Raw genomic sequence first — 23,784 nt, 5'->3', positions numbered from 1 at the left:
AGCCCTTAATATAACTAAATTTGAAGATAGGGCCTTTAAAGAGGTAACTAAGGTAAAATGAGGTCAGAAGGGCAAAGTCCTAATCCAATAGGATTTGTGTCCTTATAAGAAGAGGAAGAGACACTAGGGGTATATGTGCACAGAGGAAAGGTCATGTCATGGCAAGAAAGCCACTTGTAATTGAAAAAGAGGGGCATCAGGAGAAATCAAACCTACTAGCACACTGAATTTGGCCTTCTAATCTCCAGAACTATAAGAAAATAAATTTCTGCTATTTAAGCTGCCCAGTCTGTGCTATTTTTAAATAACAGCCCTAACAAACTGATATGAGCAGTAAAAATTAAAAATTCACTGGTGCCAGTAATCCTATTCATGCTGGGAAGCTGCCCTGCTCCTCTGAAGTTCCAAGGATCAACACAAGGAGCAATTTTCTTCCATTGTCATTGACAAGAATGTGATGAAGGACATGGTAGATGATCTCGCTTTCCAGATGAGACCCAAGACCTTCCAAATAGTCATTCTACCCATTAAGACCACTCTTCTCCTGGGGATAGTACTGAAAATGCCTGAGGGAGCAACTCGATAGAAGGCAAACAAGACCTAGCAACAGGACATAAGCAGATCTTAACTTGAGAGGGAGAGAATTGCCCTGGAGGATCTAAATATTCCTCCCCTTAAGAAGAATTTTTTGAAATACTCCATTTCTTCACTAATAGGAATAATAAAAGTGTTTGGCCCTTGGTCATAGTCCACTCCATCCCTCTCCTGGCCTACCTTCTTTTTTTTTTTTTTTTTTTTAACCTTCTTCTTCTGGGCTTCCTCATGCTTCTCCTGACTGTACAGGCTCTACACTGAGACATGCTCCACCAGTGTCACCCGGGGAAACCTTATCTGTCTCACTGATCCCTTTCAGCTCTAGATTAATGAGTTAGTTTTTCTACACTAGACTTAGCAAATCACACCTCCAATTCTGGGCCAAAAATTGAATGCTGTCTTTTAAAAATAGTAAGTTATCATATGTTACTATATACTCTGTCACTGCATTTGTACCAAAAATATGACAACTTTTCATTCTGCATATTCTTATATAAGGCATAGATATTACCTTAATTATGCTACAAAATAGAACAATACTATTGATACATTGTCCTTATAAGGTCATCTACATTGAACATCAAAAAGCAAATGCTCTGACAGATCAATTTTTTGAATCCTGTGATAAAATAGCAATGATTTTATTATCACTAATAAAAAAAACTGAAATATGCAGTTATGATTTCCTTTCCTTGGAAAGACAGAAGAATCTCAATCTAAATTCTATCTATGTGAGCCCAGACATAAGGAATGTGACCAACAGCAGTTATCATGAAGACTCTTTCAAATCAGCTCCCATCTGGTTCTGGTGAAGTCTCTGGTTTACTCAGAAGGTACTATTGCCTCCCAAAACAGACTCAGGAAACTCCTGGACCAAAGAAGATATAGTTTGATGGAACAACAGCTCTGGGGGTGGGATACTGGGGAAAGCACCAAGCTTCCCTGATAAAATACTTGATTTATTATCAAGCTATTGTTGACACATCTCTACTCTTTGAAAGTTATCCTAGAACTGCCTCTAATCCCGGTGCCTGCTGCTCCCTTACCTATTTTGCTTCCTATTTGTCTTCTCATTTTGTCTCATAACAACATTATTGATTGTCGCTTTCTCTAGCCCATTTCCTTTTTTGAACTTTCTGTCCCTAAGAGATTGTCTAGTGTGTCCTCTTTGTCTCACAAGTGGTTCAGGTAGAGTTCAATGACTCACATGAATCTACCTGTCTCTGAAATCATTGCCAATGCTATCTTTCCATAAATTCCTTACCATAGTGTCTTGGGTAACAGCTGTTCATCCCCATAACTGTGGGGCAGGAGAGAAAAAGGATGCTTTATTATGACTGACTTTACTTTGGTGCTTTTCTTTCTATCCCTGGCACTCTACTCTGAAAAAGTGGTTTCAGACATCCTTCCCCTCTTCCTAACCAGGACAACAGTTTCGGGCTCACATCCTATCCCAGCTATCTCAGCCATGACCACACACTACCTACCAGCAATGTCCCACTCCTTCTGCCAAAAAACTCAGCCACTTCTGCCGTGAGTTATGTCAGTAAAATTAACATGAATCGTGTTTCCTTTTCAACTTTGCTTACATCAGTGACTTTCCATTTCTCTAAACTCTCTTGCACTTAAACCCATGTTGTAATGTTGTAGGCCATTAAAGCAAAAGAAAACAAACAAAATAGCTTCAGGGTACTACTTCTTAAAAGCCTCAAGAATGAGGTCAAAACCAGAGTTTTGAGAGTGGCTCTTTGGAGGGGATCTGTGGTGGCTCTGATCTTGAAGCACATACAAATTGTCACCCCACCTCAGAAAGAAGCATCACATAATAGCTCCTCTCTGCAGCCGCCTCTCTCAGTTGTTGCCTCCCCTGCAATGCTGCCTGCCACCTTGCTTCTGCAGGACCTTGGAGGAGGTCTCTGCCCCTTCCCTCAGAGGCACCCATTTCAGGTTGCCATCTCACAGTGACTGAGGTTTTCAGCTGTCACTCATTCACTCCGTGCATCCAGGAGTGTGATTACAATGCAGTTCTCTCTGTGAATAAATAATGTCGATCTGCCAGTTTCTGAATTTGCCCTGTGGAGGTCAGTCCCAGAAAAACTTTTTGCTCTCTCTACAAAGCTTCTTTACTCAGACTTGTGCAAATAGCTACTACTTATTATCCCTCTTAGTAAAGGAAGGAAGGAGGAAAATAAAGAAAAAACTATTACATACATGGATCTGAACACATATATTGATATCTGAAGCCAAGAAGTATGCTACGTGTTCGCACATGCATTTTTATTTTTGCAGAAAATAGGTCTGATTTGAGCACTGTTCTGAATCCAAAATCCATATTCTTCTGAATATATCATGCAGCGAGGCATCATATAGAGCTGATGTCTGTCCCTTTAAGAAATGGAGGAAGAAAAATATGGGATGAGCGGCCACTGGGCTAAAAAGAATTGTGTGTGACAATTCTATGGTTATTCCAGTTTCTCACTAACTTTGCTTCAACAAGTCTCTTGTTCATTTATCTTTTGCCTATATAGTATGATCTGAGGGACCAAAAAACGTCTCTTCCACCTTTTGATGCCAATGCCTGAAACTTTAGCCTCACTCCCCTCCATTCTACTTGGATAAAGGATCTGTAGTCATCAAGAATTCCCACGTAAAATAAAATGTTACATCGATCCTGGGATATATTCGCCAATAGTCAACAGTCACCTGCTTAACTGCTTAACTGATGACTTAACTGAATGTGTATTTGTTTTACTATTTGATACAGTGAACCTCAGTAATAGGGACTCACTAGATAGCTTACTTTTCGTGAGGAGGAAGAAAAAGAAAAGATGGAGGAAGTGAAAAATCTAAAGCCCAAGGCACTAAAGAGGTATGAGCAGCTTGGAGAAAACGGTCAAGGGCAAGTACAACCCAATTACCGTCAAGGTGGGAGAAGGTGGTAGAAAGAGAAAAATAGAAGGGTACCAAACTCCATTTTAGCCCAAAGGACAACCCCACCCAAACTGATTGGGGGAGAGGAGCTAGAACAACTAGCAAAAGGGAAGAGAAACTGGGCACAACAGCCTCCTGACCTTACCTCTATTACAGAACACATACCATTCTCTGTTGAAATTGTCCATTTATTTGCCTGCACCAACCTTTAGATCATGGGTTTTAGAAGACAGGAGCTCTGTGCCTGTTTCATTTGTGTGGGACCAGAGCCTCGTACACTGCCTGGCACGCAGCAGAGGTTCAATGCATGTTCAGAGGATGAATGAATGAAATCAGTTTCCCTTCTTCCCTATTTCTCACACATAAAATCTTTGCGGTGAAGAACCAGATATACTTCATATGTGATGGAACTTCAGTTGTGTGTTCAGGATTCTTAGAGGTTCTAGGACTCTTTGATAAATATAAACTGTGTCATTTATAGAAAAGCAAATATTTTTCCCTAGAAATGTGGTAATGTCCAACATCTAACAAATACTGTTTTGGTGATAATTATTATTATTTGTAATCAGCATTTTACTAATTTTAGGGGTCTTTATTTATGGTTAAGCATGCTTCCTTACATATTCTAATTTTATATAAATCATTTAAATCAAACTCTGTCCTGACATCTACTACATTATACTTTAATATACATAACACAGATGTAGATGAAATATAGCTAATGATTCCAAAACAGTTCCTCTAGACACGCTATATATTTTAAATTTAATTTCCTTCTTATGTACCAGGGGAAAATGTATGAGTTTTTTTCCCATGCATCTCTCTTTCCTCATTATCAAAGTGTTCACACGGAATTATTTTTAAAAGGCAGCATTTAGTATTCAATCAAATAATAAGGAGAACGTGTTCCTTCCCAGTGGTTTAATAATAATTCTTGCATCACCAACCCTGAATATTCATGTTATGGAAATGTGTCCTACTTCTATAGATTTCATCACTGTCAGCTGGTGCCACAGCAGAACACAGGAACAGTTAGTCAGTCTAAATACATTCAGGATTTCAGCAATTACCAAAATGTCTTCCCTGACTTACTATCAATAATTCAACTTTTGAGGAATATAATACTGAGACAAAGGAAGCTAACCAATAAATATTCTGCTATTTTTCAGAAAACAGCAATCTAACTGCACAAAATTGTGGTATCACTTGACTCAAGTCTTACTTCAGCTATATCTGTATGACATAAAGATGACTGAGCAATTCAGTGGGGGAAATAAATCAATCAGGACAGTTGTTTTGGTTTTTTTTGTCTTTAGGTAAAGTGACTTATAGCATATTTATTTTCCCCCATTTTGCTGTTAGAACACAGCTTGTCAATGATCTGATATTCGTCATCCTCATTCCTCAAAACATATATTAACCAGACCTTACCCTCCATTCTGTTGGCAGTATGATCTTGGGCTAGTCACTTACTCTCTCTAGGATTTAGTTTACTCATCTGTAAAATGTCAAAGTTGGATTGGGTTGGGGTCAACAAACTTGTTCCATAAACAAATAATAACTATTTTAGGCTTTGTGAGACATACAGTCTCTGTTACAACTATTTAACCCTGCCATTTCAATGCAAAAGCAGCCACAGATAATATGTAAATGTATGAGCATTTCTGTGTTCCAATAAAATATTAATTATAAAAGCAGGCAGGCAGCAAAACAAGGTTTGGCTTTGTACAGTAGCTTGCCAATTCCTTTCAGGACTTTTTCAAATCCATGATTCTACATGTTAGATACATATAAGGCCCCTTAACACAAGGGGAAATGAACTCATCTAGTCCCTCAGTGACTTAGAATTAAGGAGCCTAGAAATTCTCTGCTACAGAAAAATTCCTTTGAAAAAATCAAGTAGCCCTAAGTAAACCCAATTGATTAACAGATGGACAAAGATTCCTCAATTCTGGCTAGTCAGCACACCTTTTATTGGTACCCCAGGACACAGACTCTATGAAATCCAGGCCAAGTCTCCAGGATGTTTCTTGATGAGGAGAGAATATGCTTACAAAAATGACAGGATTTCACTCCAGGTTTTGTTGATTTTGACTGCACTGAAGGAACTAATCAGCAGTAAAACAAGTATTAGGTCACACTATAGTTTCAAACTTAGAGGAAAAAAAGAGAACCACTTTTGAATCTCTATAGAGCACCTATTTCACTGAGTAGCCCAGGTGGGGAAAAGTCTCAGAAGTCAAGGTCATAAATTAATCCCTTGTGAATGTCTGTCTATGAAGGTCTGTAGCTTCATCCTATTCCACCACTATGAAACAACACACACACGCAAAGGACACAGCTTGACATTGCTTGTCTGTGGAAACCTAGTAGATAAACTCTATGCTGAAAGATGATTCTGTCATATTCAAATAAGTTTACAATGTTTATAGGAGTATGATAACTGCCCAAGAAACGTGTCCACAACAATCACAATGATCAAGAATCCCAGAATAATAAAAGAAAGGACAGAGTCCATTTGGTTTACAGCAGGGTTTCTCAATCTTGGCAGTACTGATATTTGGACTGGATGATTCTTTGCTGCAGGGGGAAAGACGGCCTTTGCATTGTAGGATGCAGAGGGTATAGATGGAGTAAAAGTAACTCCTTTTCCCTTCCCTCAGTCATAACAAACAAAAATGTTTCCATACACTGATAGATGTCCTGGGCTGGGGGAGGAGAAGGCAAAATCACACCTAGTTGAGAATCTGGGATTACAGAAACGTAAGATATTGAATTTGCCATAAATCATCATCCATGCTATAGGAGTCAAGTAGTACCCCAGACCAAAACTGACATTCACAAATATTTTATTACAATGACTTCCCAGGTCCTTTCTGACTATGTATCTCAGAATACCCAGACAACAATGAAGTGGAGGGGACATTATCTGGAGAAAGAGCACGACTGTCTTTGTCCTTTGTCCTTAGCATTATCTAACCCTTGCCCAGTGGCAGTGTTTCCAATTCTAAATTTTACTCACATGGAAATCAGACCCAACTCACTATGTATCCCGCTTAACTCTTAGATTATTGTTCATGATTGCTTGCTCCAGTTACTGGTAAAAAGACCTACAGAGCCTTAGGCCATAATTCAATGGCCTAGCATGGAGAGCCTGTATGAATCTGGGTTCTTAAATCCCTGATCTCAAACTTTGTCCCAGGACCTGCATCTCTTTTAATTCCTGCACTACCTAAATCCCTGTCTGGCTTCCATAGTCTTCTTAGGCAATACTGCCTATACTCTAGACCTCACTTCTGGGTCCCTACTACCTGCTACACACTTCCCAGCTACCACAAACTATTTGTTGAGACTTCACTGGGTCATTTCCTGCTAACATCTCTTTTCTGTCCTTGTGGGTAGAATCTTGTGGTTCTACTCTATTTCTGTGTTCCACTTATCTCTGTTCTGTGGGGTTTCACTGTTGGGTTCTGGCTATAAAATCAAATCGTTTATGTCAATGGAATAATAATCATAGAGGAAAGAGGGGAGAAGCAGTTGTGTAGTTACTTCCAAGGCATCCCACCTTGAAAAGCTTCTTGGTATAACTTGACAACCAGAACTCTGATTATTAAAAGAAAAATCATCACAAGATATACTGTTATAGATATGAGGCCTTCCAACATCCTAAGTCATGCAGAAGTTTCTACTAGTCTCTAATATTATAAGTAAAGAGAATAAAATCATAAAGTCACTAAGGTAAAATGACCTATGAATGGTTCTTCTCTGCATGGAAAATAAAAATAGTAGAGGGGCACCTGAGTACCTCAGTTGGCTGAGTGTCTGACTCTTGATTTCAGCTCAGGTCATGATCCCAGTGTGTTGGGATCGAGCCCTGTGTTGGGCTCCGCGTTGCTTAAGAGTCTCTCTCTCTCTCTCTGCCCCTCTCCCCAATTCATGCTCCCTCACTCTCTTAAAAATAAAAAAATAGAGAGAGAGATAATAACAAATGGAAACAAAATACAAGATATTAATTTTAAGTCTTACACAAAATCATATTTAACTTCAATATGAAGGGCAATAATATTCATTCATGTTCAATTACAAATGTAGGTATGTATATTAATGCACCCTTGTTTCAACAGTCACATGTCTAGGAAGAGTTTACTCTTCATAGTGATAAAGATCACTAAGAATGGTTTAAACACAAAAATCATTTTTAGTTCACCTCTGAGGTGAGATTAAGGACAAAGTCTGCTTTCTTGCCTTGTGCTGCATACAATAAGGACCAATCCAAAATATCTGAATTATAAACATCCTAGACAGTGCAGCCATAACCATAGACATGTAGAAACCAAAAGCTGGCAAAGAGAATAGCATGGGCCAGGATCCCAGGGGGTAGGGGGCTGGAGTGAGAGCAGAGACAGAGGGGGCTCACCCAGCTGAATGCCAAGAGTATGCAAGGTTGGCTGCTAATTAAATCCTAATGACAGAGGTACTTTCCCAATGCTCAGGGGAGGTTACTTCCACAGAGGCATCTAGGATGGAATCCAGCAGTAGGTAGAGACGATGGCAATGCTACGGTTCAAGGAAAATCCACCTGGTTGGAAGCACATCCCTAGCCAATAGCTCAAAGGGTGTAGATAGTGAAAGGAATAAGAAATGTGAGATTGACAAGTTCTAGAATGGCCGTCATGCCTCAGTCAAACATCATGGGTTCCAAATCAAGTCTTGATGGGAAAAGAAGTACAAATCACCAATAAGGTCACAAATCCAGGAAGTCAGTTTCTAGAATCCATTCACTGTAAAGAATGGAGCTCTAGTTGAGTCTTATTCATTCACTCATTTATCCAATCCTTTGCTCACTAAATGCATACTAATAACATCTACAAAACAATGCTAGACACTGTTACTAGCCCTATGGATTCAATGGAGAAAAATAAGCATGGTCCTTGTCCTTACTCAAGAAGAGCTTTGCTAGAAATGTTTGGGGCTTAAGTAATTGTAAATATATAGGTTAAAAAAAGTTTATCAAGATAAGGCAGTAAGTGCTAGCAAGATTAAGCTGCCTGTGCCTTTGAAAGAAATATGCTCCAGGCCACAGACAGCCAAATTGGTAGCAAGAAAAGAAATGTGGTCCCACTACCTTATACATAACAAACGGAGGGGCGCCTAGGTGGCTCGTCAGTTAAGCATCCAACTCTTGGTTTCAGCGCAGGTCATGGTCTCACTGTTCTTGAGTTCAAGCCCCACATTGGGATCTGTGCTGACAGCACATAGCCTTCTTGGGATTCTCTTTCTCCCTCTTTCTCTGCTCCTCCCCTACTCATGCACACTCTCTCTCTCTCTCTCTCTCTCTCTCTCTCTCTCTCCCCCCCTCACTCTCTCTCTCTCTTTCTCTCCCAAAGTAAATAAATAGGGGCGCCTGGGTGGCTCAGTCAGTTAAGCGGCCGACTTCGGCTCAGGTCATGATCTCGCGGTCCGTGAGTTTGAGCCCCGCGTCGGGCTCTGTGCTGACAGCTCAGAGCCTGGAGCCTGTTTCAGATTCTGTGTCTCCCTCTCTCTGACCCTCCCCTGTTCATACTCTGTCTCTCCCTGTCTCAAAAATAAATTTTAAAAAGTTAAAAAATAAATAAATAAATAAATAAATAAACTTAAAAAATTTTTTAATTAAATAAAAAATAAATGGAGGCCATGATTATGATGATGATGATGATGATGATGATGATGGTTATGTAATTGTTTCAGGCTCTGACCAAAAGATTGAAATCATATTAGTTATTTAAACACAAAGAAATTAATAAAAAGAGTTGTTAATTTGGTAAAAATTATAAATTAGGTACTAAAAAGATAAAAAAAAGAACTCTAGGGTATCATAAATACAGTAACTGTAAAACATAGCTGCCATCCCTAACTTTGCAGCAACAAAGAAAATTTGGAATTATAAACAGTCAGAAGCCTGGAGGAGAGACTTCATAGTGCTGAAACTCATACTTCTGAGGAGGTGGGGATATTCAGAAGGGTGGGGAACCTGAGCTCAGAAGGAGAAGTCTTAAAGGTCTGGGCCTTTAAGAGGGGGAGGGGTGCTGGGGTCTCTAAGGACTGGCTCTATGGCCATTGGGGAAAAGCTATGAACAGGACTCAAACTGCTGATAGTGGAACTCACTGCTGCTGCAGGGGTGAAGAAGTGTTGCTGAGGTGTTATTCATGGGAAAAGAAGGCCAACAGAAAGTAAATAGGAAGAAAAACAGAAACAACAGCAAAGAGGAAGGAGCATGTTCCATCCACCTCCTCCAACTTGCAATCTCTCTCTAGCACCCCCCGCTGTCAGAGCTTAACCAACTGACAAATCAGAAACATGACTTGTAGACACCCAGCCCAGTATCAAAAAGCAAAATATGGAACAGTGGGTTTAAAGCTGAGAGATGATAGTTTAATAACCAGTCCAACCAAGGCAAGTTCTTTATGTTTTTGAGACACAGTTTGTCAAATTAGGACACTAATGTCTACCACAAGAAGATGTCTTAAGAATTAGACAAATGTATATAAAGCACTTTACACAGTGCTTGACAAAATCCATTATTTCACAATTAATGGTTTCCACTCCTGATTCATCCTCCCAAGTACATCTGCCACCCCCTTAAACAACGACTCTGTAGAACTCCATGTGTGGCCTCATCTATTGCCAGAATATGTCACAGCAGGAAAAATCTATTTATAAGACCTCAACCAACAGGGAGCTCTTCTAAGCTGGGGACCATATTTGGCTCTTATATTTTCATTTCCATTCCTCCCTGTCATTCTGGAAATCTGGCAAAAAAAACCAAAATCACCTATATTTCCTTGCCCTTGCCACCATCAATTCAATAGATCAGCTTTCCATTAAGATATATTCAAATTCCTTCAGTATACTTCAAGAAAAGTTCTAGAAAGATTTCAAACTTGATTCAACACACTTTACTCTAAAGAACAGTATTCACTATCTTGTGTCCTGAAAGAATCGCATGCCCAAAAAGCAAACACAGGAACCCACTACCATTTTTCTAATGTTCTCAATCCCGCGGCAGCATTCCAGACAACAGAGACCTTAAGACTAGGAAGGAGAGTTATTAAAGGTAGAGTTGATGCTTTATGGCACATTTTAGAAACAAAAGTCACCATGTCCATGAATGGCCTAAAAACCAACTCCTACATAAAAGAAAAATACAGCTCTTCTGCTATCTTGCCTAAAACCATGGGTTCTTAATAGTTCATTCCCTTCCTGATCCAAGGCTCATGTGGTTCTATCTTTATTAATTATAAGACCTTAGGATATTTTCTTCAACCTCTAAGCCTCATTTAATTAAAATAGCATTCTTAACATTATCTCATAAGTTTGTTGTAGGAATTAGATAAAACAATACATGTTCGAGGCAAGACAAGAAACAAGGAGTAGTTGTTTACTGGGTACACAGTTTTAGTTTTGCAAGATGAAAGAGTTCTGGAAATCTCTTGGACAGCAATGTAAACATATGAACTGTACATTTAAAATGGTTACAATGGTAAATTTTATGTTCTGTGTTTTTTCCACAATTTTTAAAACTGTTTATTAAATTAATGTATGACTAAAAAGTTCCTATCACATGCATAGGTGCACACACACACACACACACACACACACACACAGAATAAACATTCATCACTCATCACAATGCCTGGCACATCATAAGCATTCAAATATCTATAAGGTTCTGTCTCTTTCCCCTTTGAGCCTTCCAACAATCTCCTGACTTCAACTTCACCTGCATGAATTTCTAATTTCTCCCCCTCTGAACACTGTATAGGCTTATTTACATTCCGTCCAGTGCTGTTCCTTAACATTTCAGGGTGGGCATGCTTTATCTTGCCAAGTAGATTGTCAGCTCCTGCAGAAAAGGAACCATCTTTTATATTTCTTCTATGTTCCCCTCCATGTCCAATTTAATCTTTGCATTAACTGTTGAATGAGGGTCTACTTAAAATGAGATGGACTCTCCCAGAGCCAAAACATTCAAGTTACCCCTGCCTGCTCTTGGGCTTCCCACTCATCATTATCAATCCACATTTATTTATCGATCTGTTAGCTTATATTAGGATAAGTGGGGAAAAGCAATGAACAGGGAGATAGAAAGAAAATAAAAAGATATATAAGACATGATTGTTGTCCTCAAAAGTCTTTTTACCTATTTTCACAAAGAAAACATAATGATATTGGTAAAACTGCAAGGAAAAATGCTAAATGTCCACTGAGTGTTAACAGACAATACGGGAATTCAGCAAGCCATGGAGACTCCAGAGGAAATTCAATAGGAGATTAGTTTTTGAAAAACTTAAGTACTAAAGTATATATTCTTCAGAGTTAAGATGATTCTCCAAGGGGTAAAAAGTATATCTGTCTACTAACTCTAAATTTGAGATAAAATTATTATATATTTTCAGGAAAATAATAATAACAACAATTTCCATGCACTCCAGTAGTGTCCAACAGACATACTATCACTAATCCTAAAAGCAAGGGGTGCATCATCCCTATTTATAAGGAAATAGTGTGAAAAAAATTAAGTTACCTGCTAGTTGATGTAGAGATAGTAAGTATTATATTTGAACATATCTGTCTGATGCCAAAGCATGAATTCTTCCCACTATGCAACTCATTCATTCATCAAACATTTATTGAGAATTTATTCTGAACAAGCATTACACTAAAGATATTAAATTAAAGAAAACATGATTTCTTCCTTCAAGAGACTCACTGTTTGGTGAGAAGGAAATTACATAAAGAGACCACACAAAATGTGCTGAGTCCAAGAACAGAGATACACAAAATGTTATGGAGCATGTAGGAAGGAAACCTAACCCATCCTGGGAAATCCTAAAAGGTTTCTTAGAGGAGTAGAATTCTTTAAGTCTTAAGGAATAAAATAAACAAAAGCTTACATTTATGTACTTACTAGGAAGATACTATTATTATTCCTGATTTACAGATGAGACAATTAAAGCACAGAAGGGTGAGCAACTTTTCCAGGCTTCAAGAGTTTATAAATAGGTGGTAGAACCAGGATATGAATCTGTTCTCTCTTAATCTCTATAATTTGCTGCACACGAATAAGAGTTTGCCAGAAAAGTGAAGAGAAAAAGAGCAAGACAAAGGCAAGAAACTGCACTGTATGGAACAATATATAAAGCATAATATGGCTAGAGCAGAAAATCACGAGAGGAAATTAGAGAATTATGGGCCAGGTCACAAAAGATCTTGTGTAACATTCTAAGGATCTCATAATTTATCCTATAAACTATGGAGAGATATTAAAAATTTGTACATTAATAAATGATTATGGGGGCGCCTGGGTGGCTCAGTTGGTTAAGTGGCCGACTTCGGCTCAGGTCATGATCTCGTGGTCCGTGAGTTCGAGCCCCGCGTCGGGCTCTGTGCTGACAGCTCAGAGCCTGCAACCTGTTTCAGATTCTGTGTCTCCCTCTCTCTGACCCTCCCCCGTTCATGCTCTGTCTCTCTCTGTCTCAAAAATAAATAAACGTTAAAAAAATAAATAAATAAAATAAATGATTATGTCAGCTATTTGAAGGATGGATGTGAGTTAAGACTAATGGGAAATGGGTTGTTGTTGTTGTTGTTATTGTGATAAAAAAGAAAAAAAAACACATTAGATAAATTTACCCTCCTAACAATTTTTAAGTGTACAGTATGATAAAGAGACAGTTTTAATATTCAGCGAAGATGAGAACCTAAACTTGGGTGGAGAGAGTAAGATGGAAAACTTGGAAATAATACATGTCTAGATGGCAGAAGAGGCAAAACTTGGTGATGAACTAGATGTACCTATCTCCCTACCCATCAGACTTGCCTGTTTTAAATAATCTGTCCAAGAAAACAGAAAGCATAAATATATACATGTATCATTACGGAATTGGCTAGGCATGGTGCTAGGCACAGGAACATTAAGAATGAGTAAGACACACTTCCTATCCCAGACGGACCTATATTCTGGAGTGGAGGTGGAGAAGAAGGACGAGTGCAATAAAGGATTATGTGGTTATAAAAGAAATAGGTACAATATTTATTAGGGATCCAAGGCTGGAGTGGTTAGCCCTAACCAGGGGATATCAGAGAAGGGCTGAAGGAGGATATGCCTCAAATTGAATCTGAAAAGACACTTTCCAGTGGATCACATATTTGAGGTGAATGTTTCTCCAGTGGCAAAGTGGCAAGAATACAGCAGAATAAATAGTTTCAAAGTGAAGTAGGTGAGGAGGGACAAGATAAATACGTGGACCCCTGAAGGCATCAAAAGCAGAACAGGAATTTATTGGCTGCTAGTTCCTCCATTAAAACACCTAAGCACAAGAAGGCAATTGAGGTCACAGAAGAATGAAAGTAGGAGACAAGATAGTGATCTACAATAAAACTGTAAGAAGTGCTGTGGTTTTATAGCACTATCTGTGGCCACGTGATCACACTCCATCTAGCCCCACCTGAGGTACAGAACTGATGCTCATTATGCTTGGCGAAGTGTATTAGTATATTAGAAGTCTATTAGTTCTACCCTAGACTCTAGCATTTCCTATAATGATATCCTGTAGGATATCATCTTGAGATTCACAGTTAGGGGTCTGTGCATCAGGCACTTCCTACCGCTCTTCTAAAGGATTTTAAATTACCTCATAATATCTTATGTTTGGAAGCCTCACTGCCTCAGTCACAAGTATTGATATTGTAAGCAAAAGTACATTTTTTTAATCGATGTGTTTACATAGACATTATTTTTCCTAAATGTAATGCCTAACGTCTAAAGGACAATATTATTTATAAATACAAACTCTCAGACTTGAAGAAGAACACCTTTGTTTAACCTGTTTAATATGTAACATCTACATATTACTAACACTTCTACATTCAAGAATCTTCCTGGAAATAGTTATTTATCTCTTTCCAAAGTCAAATTTCTACTGCTGTCCCGAAGAACCAATTTAAGAAAAAGGGAAATTCCGTTACTAAAACTGATCACAGACTTTCTAGCTCATTAAATGTACTGTCTTCAATACAGCAGCAGAGGCTATAAATCTAGTTCTTTGTGAATAATCTCAATATTCCTTATAATGAGGCTTAAAAGTGTTTTTTATTAAGAAAAATAAAATTATTTAGTGGAAAAAATATTTAATAAAGTTATTTTAATTAGATGTACACATTAATCATGAAATTTTACAGGATAATTATAATGATATTTCTCTACTTATTATGATGAAACTTGTGAGAATGGTTAGAACATAAACAGATAAGAGAGAATATGCAAGTCGGTATTATTTGGGGTAATTTTAAAACAATTTAATAAAGACTGCATCTCCTAGGATAAAATAATTCGTTACATGAAGGTGACTTACTTGGAATTGGGAATCAAAAACTCTTAACTTTCACGATCAGCCATGATCCATCCAATCCCCACATCCAGAAGTACCAAATCTGTGATCACAGGCCAGACTGAAAATAGATGGCCAGAACTTTCACATATTTAATACCTGCAATAAAATAAACTGGAGTTACGACATCAGAAGACAGTGGGCTAAGGGCTAACGTTAAGTCCTGCCTTTTCACACCTGATAGCATGTTTATTCATCCCATTGTACCCCTCCTATTGCCCAGAGGGAAAATAAAGTGTCTGAAGTTTCAACTGGGAAAAGATGACTCGCCCTGAATCTTTTTGAGTAGCTTATTAGGGTTCACAATGCTTGTGGACTGCTACTTGTGTTTTATGTGTGGGGGCTGTGGTCAGGATGAAATGAGGCAAAAGACTGAAAAAACAGAAAATAAGTGGTTCTATAGCAGTCATATATTGAAATGACAATGTATGTATCATAAACCTTTACACAAACATTTTAGCATATGGTATACAGGTTCTAAGTAATGTATATGCAAAAGAAAAGGCCTCTAGTACCATTTGACTAGCTTCAACACTGGAAAAATACAAATTAATGATCTCATAAATGTTTCAAAACTGAAAACACTCCTTTCTCCCCAACAAAGGAAAGAAACAATTTCTGGTAATAAATTCTACCAGATATTTTAGTGGTGGTGCTATTTCTATTGCTTTTAAAGATGTATTTTTAATTGTCTTACAGATATCCTTAATCATACAAAAAGAAATCAGAAACTCCCACTTGTCATAGAAAGCCATCAAAATAGGCAATACTATTTCCACTGCTAAAAGTATTTGAAATATATACCAGCATACCCGACATGTCAACTGTTTCCTACAATGTCTTCTCACCAAACTGAGGTGTTTTCACAAAACAACAGGATTCAAGACAAACAGAAGTAGAACTGCTGTGGCAGTAAAGCGTTATCTATGGAGGAGCTCCCTCTCTGTGTCATGCAGGCTGATCCTTACTGGTAGCAATGATAACACTAATATAATGGTCATACCCATTTAATGTTATTTAAGTACCTCCAACTGACATCTAATGAAATAAGGTGCTTTTTTCTTATAAATTCTAATTAGGTCCCCTTACTTCTTTCCTTTCTCTCTCACACTTTCCCTTACTCCAGCTCTCCATCTTGTCTTTTCTTTTGCCCAATAGTAAAAAATGGATGCTAATATGTCTACATGTACTCCAATCTCTACCTCAGGCTGCATTAGAATACCAATGGATCTTAAACAGAATAAACCTGTCACCTCTCCAACCCACCTATCAGGAAGAAAAAAAAATCCATTTCTTCTCTCTGTGCCTGCATCAAAAATTTAGGCAGGTCACCTTTCTTGTTATCCTCCCACATCCAGTAACTTGCCAAAACCCAACATTCTTGCTAAAAGCCTCTCAAATCTGTTCATTCCCCACCCATCTCCCTGTGTCTGCACAATCTGGGGCCCCACAGTTTCTTCCTTGTCTCTTCAGTGGTCCTCATGCCTTCACTCTGGGCCCCTCCAACTGCTTTCCACATTGCAGCTAGTTATCAATGTAAAATGCAAATCTGGTCAAGGTACTACTCTGCTGGAGACACTTCAATGGCTCCCCATGTTCTTAGGATAAAGTCTTGTGTGCTCATAATATATGTTTTTATAATCACACCTCTGCTTATGTCTTAACCTCCTTTCTCCTTAATGATTCTTACAAAAATAGCCTGTGTTTTAGCCATCATGAACTACAGACAAGTTCTGAGACCTTTGCACCCATTGCCCCTCTTAATTAGAAAACCCTCCCTGTCATATCCCTGCCTTTAACATAACTGATTTTGAATCAATTTAAAGGATTCATCTCAGATGTTAGTTCCTCCAGGACACCTTCTCTCCTACCCACTTGATGTTCCCATAGAAACTGGTTGTCACCAAAATGGGTGTTCACGTTTACCTTCCCCAAAGGTTAGTATTTGTTGCAAAAAAAATGAAAAAATTCAAGTCATTTTGCTGCACAACTGGTTTGACTATAGTATGTGTATATGCAGATCCAAGATAATTAACAATGTATGAAGCTGCTCAGCTTTGCATCTCACATTCAAATATTTGGACATACATACACCCAGACCATTTTAACTCTATGCCATTAAGGGTTGAGATGGACCTTATCAAGGTCTATAAATATAAAAACACATGGGTTTATATTTCTAGAAAACCAAGTCTTGAGTTTGCTAGATCTAATTTTATTAATATAAAAGTCAACCTTTATTGTTCCAGAATCATCTCAGTGACACATAATTGTCTGAAAGCTGATCAACTGCTTCCTTCTCAGAACAGTTAGGTGGGCACCTAGGTGGCTCAGTCGGTTAAGCAACCAACTTCAGCTCAGGTCATGATCTCAGGGTTCATGAGTTCGAGCCCCATGTCGGGCTCTGTGCTGACAGCTCAGAGCCTGGAACCTGCTTCAGATTCTGTGTCTCCCTCTCTCTCTCTTCCCCTCCCCTGCTCATGCTTTGTCTGTCTCTCTCAAAAGTAAACATTAAAAAAAATTTAAAAAAAAAAAAAAAAAAAGAAACAGTTAGGAACTGTCTGGTTAACAGAGGGTAGAGAATCATCCAGCTCTAACACTCTTAATGTTATCCAAATCTAAACAAGTGTGATAACTAGAAGCAAACTCAGTCAAAAGGAATATCACTTTCTCAATGATTAACATGAAACCAGCTATCTAACAAAAAAATATTTTCAAGCTTAAAAATAAGCTTTATTTTTTTTTAAATTTTAATGTTTATTTTATTTTTGAGACAGAGAGAGACAGAGCATGAACGGGGGAGGGGCAGAGAGAGAGGGAGACAGAATCAGAAGCAGGCTCCAGGCTCTGAGCCATCAGCCCAGAGCCCGACACGGGGCTCGAACTCACGGACCGTGAGATCGTGATCTGAGCTGAAGTCAGACGCTTAACCGACTGAGCCACCCAGGCGCCCTGTAAAAATAAGCTTTATTTTAGAACAAAAAAATTAGAACCCATTTGAGGTGACTCAAAACTTAGAAATTCATAATGTTAATGCTTAATTCTGTGATAAGCAATTGGCATCAAGATAAAGTATTTTTCCAATTTACAACAACCTCTTGGATAAGAAATCTAAGGTTCAACTCTCAAACACAATATTTAAGCTTTGGTTTTGTGTGATACATGGGGAAGGGGGTAATGTGTGAATATTCTGTGCGTGCCCTGATGGTTCATAGGTAACAGGTCTTATAAGCAAAGTTTTAATTAATCTTGTCAGTAGAAGAAGCCATAATCCACAAAGACTCACCCTCCCTGCCAAGCTGCTATTCTGTATTTTGTATGGCTGAGCACAGAATACTGCGTTACCTTATTAAGTGTAGTTGCTACTGGATATTCCACCCAGACTCCCTCCTTCCCTCGACTGTCAGATATACCATCTGTTGACAGTTCACAGTCGTGTCTCTTGGCCACAAGGAACTACCTGACTTAAGGTTAAGGCCCCTCCCAGGGGAAAACCAACAGTCAAGGACCAATTCATACAGAGGAACAAAGGCTCCCCTGCTTCAATTTGGAACAACTCTGAAGGGACATCCCAGCTCCAGAGCTCGCTACAGATTCCACTGATGTTGCACTATATGCCAGCTTCTCCCTCTTCCCAATCCTCTTTCTCATTTCCTTTCAGGTGCATTTCTGGAGACCAGTTCTCAAAAAAACTTTTACATGCAACTCTTCATCTCAGAATCTATTTCCAACGCAACCTAATCTAAGACTCTTCCATACTTGTGTAATGCAAATACAGCAGTATATAGTAGTTTTGCTGACTTCATCATAACTTTGCCTTGGTCTTCCATTAGAGATATGTATCTATTAATTGAGGCAGAGGCAAGATCTGGAACTTAATCTATCCTAACTGATTCCAGTTGCCTTTTAATTGCAAAAAAATTTAGGAACCAACTCATTGGCATTAAAAGCTACCTAATTTCTACCCTTTATCCTGAATAATTTTGAACATTTGGCAAAAGTTGTTGGATAATTTTATCATCACCCAATTTTAAGAAGGATAATATTCTAGTGTCCTCAAAGAGATGGGAAATGTATGTTATTGGACTTATAAGGACTCAGGTATTTTCTGATAAAAATGAAAAGAATTAGAATAGCATTTAGTTCTCATGTTCTCAATCTTTTAAGATCTGCTTTCGAGGGGCGCATGGGTAGCTCAGTCAGTTGAGCATCCAACTCTTGATTTTGGCTCAAGTCATGATACCAGGGTCAAGGGATCAAGCCCCACGTTGGGTTCCACACTGAACATAGAACCTGGTTAATATTCTCTCTCTCCCTCTTTCCCTCTCCCCCACTTGCACTCCCTCTCTAAAATAAAAAACAAATAAAATAAAATAAAGCAAAACAAAACAAAATAAAATACTCTCCTTTTAAAATGAATGAAACGTTGCCATTGAATCAAATGACTCTTTTATCCCATCCACTTCTCAATCCAAATGATATGAAAGGATTCTAGCTTTGGAGGTCTTTGTCTTTTTGAGTTTTGTTGTTGTTTTGGTACTACCATTTTGAAGAGTAGAAATTAAATCACCTGATCCACCTAACAGCAGTCCCATTTGTCTCAGACTTAAGCTTCTCTTCCAGAGCATATAGACACAAAGAAAACTCCTAAATAGATCAGAGTACAACAGCAGACAGATTCAGATGGGCCATCTTTTTAATAAAATACAACTTTTATTACATGGTCAGAGTTTGCCACACAGTAAAGGCAACTTGCCCACAAAAATCAAACTTCTGTCATGAATAGAAACTTTTCTAAAGAAGATATCCAGATGGCCAAAAGACACATGAAAAGATGCTTGATGTCACTCATCATCAAGGAAATACAAATCAAAACCACACTGTGATACCATCTCACACTGGCTAAAATTAACAACTCGGGAAACAACAGATGCTGGCAAGGATGTGGAGAAATGGAAAACCTCTTGCACTGTTGGTGGGAATGCGAATCAGTGCAGCTGCTCTGGAAAACAGTATGGAGGTTCCTCAAGAAATTAAAAATAGAACTATCCTATGACCCAGAAAATAGCACTACTAGGAATTTATCCAAAGGATACAGGAGCACTGATTCATAGGGGCACATGTACCCCAATGTTTATAGCAGTGCTTTCAACAATTGGCAAATTACGGAAAGAGCCCAAATGTCCAGCAACTGATGAATGAAGAAGATGTGGTTTATACACACAATGGAATACTACTTGACAATGAGAAAGAATGAAATCATGCCAGATGGAACTGGAAGGTATTATTCTGAGTGAAATAAGTCAGTCAGAGAAAGACAGATATCATATGTTTTCACTCATATGTGGATCTTGAGAAACTTAACAGAAGACTGTAGGGGAAGGGAGGGGGAAAAATTGTTACAAACAGAGAGGGAGGGAGGCAAACCATAATAGACTCTTAAGTACAGAGAACAAACTGAGAGTTGATGGGGGGGTGGCAGAGAGGGTAAAATGGGTGATGGGCACTGAGGAGGGCACTTATTGGGATGAGCACTGGGTGTTGTATGTTAAGTGATAAACCACGAGAATCTACCCCAAAAACCAAGAGCACACTTTACACACTGTATGCTAGCCAATTTGACAATAAATTATATTTTAAAAAAATGAAACTTCTGTTTATTTAAGTATAAATTCCTGCCAAGTACAGAAGAATCACTAACTTGACAGTGATTTCCGATAACTGAATGACAAAGCCCTGCTCTTGTTAATGGAAAGGAACAGATGCAATGGGGTCAGAGACCCATTCTTTTCAGGTTTTCTGGAAAAAGTAAAATGATATTATGTCTTTCCCTTTCCCCTTCACTTCTATTGAATCAAATCTAGACCAGTGTTTCCAAATGTTTACACCATACACCTTCTGAGGGCAAATATTTTCAATATTCACATATATGTACATAAAATATACAAATTATACCCATGTTATTACTGTGCTAGTAGATACATTTCAAAAATACAATAGTAGAAATATTTTAAAAATGAAAAAATAAATAAATTTAAACTTTATATAAATAATGGCCCAAAATTCTTTCTTCACATTAAAATATTCTTAAGAATAATTTTAACAATTCAGTCAACAACAGATGTTGGTGAGGATACGGAGAAAGAGGATCTCTTTTGCACTGCTGGTGGGAATGCAAACTGGTGCAGCCAACCTGGAAAACAGCATGGAGGTTCCTCAAAAAAACTAAAAATAGAACTACCCTACAACCCAGCAATTGCACTACTAGGTATTTATCCAAGAGATACAGGTATGCTGTTTCGAAGGGGCACATGCACTCCAATGTTTATAGCAGCACCATCAACAATAGCCAAAGTATGGAAAGAGCCCAAAAGTCCATCCATGGATGAATGGATAAAGAAGATGTGGTGTATATATACAATGCAGTATTACTCGGCAATCAAAAAGAATGAAATCCTGCCATTTCCAACCACGTGGATGGAACTAGAGGGTATTATGCTAAGCAAAATTAGTCAGAGAAAGACAACTATCATATGAGGACTTTAAGATACAAAACAGATGGGGAACCTGGGTGGCTCAGTTGGTTAGGTGTCCGACTTCAGCTCAGACCATGATCTCATGGTCTGTGAGTTTGAACCCTGCATCGGGCTCTGTGCTGACAGCTCGGAGCCTGGAGCCTGCTTCTCATTCTGTGTCTCCCTCTCTCTCTGCCCTAATCCTGCTCACTCTCTGTCTCTAAAATAAATAAGCATTTTTTTAAGTTAAAAAATAAGATACAAAACAGATGAACATACGGGAAGGGAAGCAAAAATAATATAAAAACAGGGAGGGGGACAAAACAAACTCTTAAATATACAGAACAAAAGAAGGGTTGCTGGAGCAGTTGTGGGAGGGGGAAGGGCTAAATGAGGGGCATTAAGGAAGCTACTCCTGAAATTATTGTCGCATATGCTAACTAACTTGGATGTAATTAAAAAATAAATTATTAATAAAATGTAAAAAATACTCTTAATAATTTCAAAGTAGAGATTGATACAATCAAATATACATCATTTCTTTTGATCTTTGCTTACCATTTATTGATGCTGGGATTCAAAATCTAGTTCTGAATTCAGTCATTGTTATCATAAGCTAACAAAGACAATGTTGCTCAAAGATAAATAGATCCAAACAGATGAAGCTGTTTGAAGATCCAAACATTATTGGCTGCATTTATTAAATCATGACATTCATTTTACAATCCTTTGAGTGATTAGTATTATATTCAGTCCATAGTTTTTGTTAGGAACTTTGAAGTTTAATTAAGCTAAAACTGGGTAGTACCATATGTTTATGCACTTAACCCGACATACAAACACTAAAATAAACTGTTGTATGCTGAAAATGACCTCATAAATATGGGCACTATGGTTGGCTCCCACTCTTCCCTAGAATTGCCAGGGGACTCTTCAGAGCACATGACTGTTTGACATGTGGGCACTACAGGGCACCAGTGTAAAAACACATGGTAAATTTCAGTAAATTTGTATTTATTATCTAGGGGGAAATAATTATAGAAAGAATTTGAATATTTTGTTGCCAAATTCTCAAGCAATCCAGGGAGAAAATCTCTGACCTAAACAACAGATTCCAAGGAATTGCTTAGAAAATACAATACCACAAGTTTAGCCAGTATCTTTTCTTCAGGTTTTGCTTCCCTGAGTAGCTAAGTATCTAGGCAGTATAATAAACAGTGTCAACATGTTTCCAGTTCTATACACTGCACATATTTTGCTACCCACATACCCAAAGCCAAATAGACTTTTATGTTCAGAGTTTAACGTATTAACTCACTCAGAAATTAAATGAAAATAGTTAATTTCCCAGAAAAGCACAGTATGAAACTTAGAACAATAATAAATATGAAAACTTACTTTGGTCTAAGACTTAATCACCCAGAAATGTACAGTACAGTGACTTCATATTCACAAATTTGTTAAGATCATTACAAATGATGGCAGGAAGCATTTTGTAGGTATTTCATAACAAATTCATTTTAAGGACACATCACAAAAGCTTGACTAAGTTTATATACTGATCCTCAGACTATAAACTTTTGTTAGTCTACATAAAATATACAGAACCATTTTTCATCTGTTCACTTCAGCCTACATGATAGTTTATGAAATAGTACAAGTTACACAGGCTGATAATAAAATATGAGCAATATAAACAATATATCATGTATATTTATTTATAAATATTAAAAAGTTATTAAAAAGGTTTCCTTTTCAGAAATAGAAAAAAAGTATATTATTTCCTTCCAATTTGAAGGAAAGAAGGAAAGAAATACTAAGAATTCTTTCAGAAAGATAAATAGCAGTGCCCCCAAGACTTGAAATGAACCCTTATAATAAGCACCAGACTACTAGCATAAGACTTTGGGGTTGTGAAAGGAGGAGATAAGAGAATCAGAGAATGTCAGGTTCAGAGAAAACCTTTAAGGACATCTACTAAGCCAATCATCCTTGTGAAGTCTGATTCCTCTCTACAACATCATGCCAAGTAATCATTAAGCTAGCCTATTCTGATCAAGAGTTCACTGCTCACCAACACAGCCAATTCCCTCTTAGAACATTAGAAAGCTTTTCCTTACATTGTGCTAAAACATGCTTTTGTATCACTCTCACCCACTGGCCAACCTGAACAAGTCCAGTTATTTTTTTTTTTGTATGTCTCCTATGGAATGAATCACCAAAAATACTGGTTAGTCTCGCTGAGTCTTCTCATTTACATCCATAGTCTTTCAACTACGTTCTTCAACTAACAATTCTAGTCTTAACAGAGTCC

The 23,784-nt window shown here is 38.0% G+C and overlaps 1 long non-coding RNA gene across 1 annotated transcript in view; it reads right to left on the bottom strand.

Moving 5' to 3' along the window:
- Positions 1-2,845: 2,845 nt before the first annotated feature.
- The window catches only part of LOC122210096, a 32,911-nt gene continuing 11,972 nt past the window's right edge, over positions 2,846-23,784 (bottom strand). Inside the window, exons 2-3 of the long non-coding RNA XR_006197911.1 lie at positions 14,920-15,054; positions 2,846-2,979 (exon numbers count right to left, since the gene is read on the bottom strand). This is a non-coding gene — a long non-coding RNA (uncharacterized LOC122210096). The remainder of the gene's footprint in view (positions 2,980-14,919; positions 15,055-23,784) is intronic.

Source organism: Panthera leo, chromosome A2 (assembly GCF_018350215.1).
Source record: "Panthera leo isolate Ple1 chromosome A2, P.leo_Ple1_pat1.1, whole genome shotgun sequence".
NCBI lineage: Eukaryota > Metazoa > Chordata > Mammalia > Carnivora > Felidae > Panthera > Panthera leo.
The sequence above is the reverse complement of the archived record's forward strand: the minus strand, read 5'-3'. Positions and strand labels throughout refer to the sequence as shown.